Genomic DNA, 924 nt, shown 5'->3' with positions numbered 1-924 from the left:
AGTGCAGATGGAGAGCACCTGGTTATGGTCAAAGCTGTTCTTTGAAGGGCGACACTTGGACACTGTACAGTAGCAGAGTGTATTTTATTTATTGTAGACTGGGCCATACACAAATCAAAGACAGGAAAAAATGCAAGCCACTGGGTTATATTGTTCTGTGTAGAGAAACAGAAGGTGATTATTTCCACTCATTTAGAAAACTGTTTAGGTCAGCTTCAGAATGAAAGGTCATTTTCAGAATGAAATTTGATTGTAATGGACCTGAAGATAAACACTATTTCCCATTTACTGACAAACCAGTATTGGCTATGAAAAACTCTTAATATTTGACCTTGAGGAACCTCATTAAGTGTCATTCTGGATGCAAGGCCTATACATAAACCCTTGAATATGGTGATACCTCTAGCCAGCTACCAAATACGTTTGGCGGATTCCTGGCTGGAAAGCATCTATTTCTAAACAACACTTGTGAAGAAGTGTTTTTCACAATTTTGTTTGTGAAAAATAAAGTATATTGTTTAACAGGGAACAGAAAATGAAAAAGGGAGGTAAAAAATATATACAAAGATCAGGGAAAATACAAAAGTAAACAAACTATACAAACCCCTCAGAATTGTTCCCGGGTCCCACGGAGCAGAAGCACGCCTGGACCCGGGGCCGCAGGGCAGGAGCGGGGCTGGCACCCACCAGCCTGCCTCTTCCCAGAGGGTGGCACAGAAGGGGAGGGAATACATGGATCCCCCCCCCAGGGCCCTCCCAGTGCTGGAAGGTCACACCCCCACTCCAAGCCTTAAACCACAAGATCAAGAGAGGTGATCCTGCTGCTCTACTCTGCCCTGGAGAGACCTCACCTGGGATGCTGTGTCCAGCTCTGGAGCCCCCAGCACAAGAAGGATGTAGACATATTGGAGTGAGTCCAGAGGA

The sequence above is a fragment of the Merops nubicus genome, unplaced genomic scaffold, assembly GCF_000691845.1.
Source record: "Merops nubicus isolate BGI_N331 unplaced genomic scaffold, ASM69184v1 scaffold4751, whole genome shotgun sequence".
Lineage (NCBI taxonomy): Eukaryota > Metazoa > Chordata > Aves > Coraciiformes > Meropidae > Merops > Merops nubicus.
The sequence above is the reverse complement of the archived record's forward strand: the minus strand, read 5'-3'. Positions refer to the sequence as shown.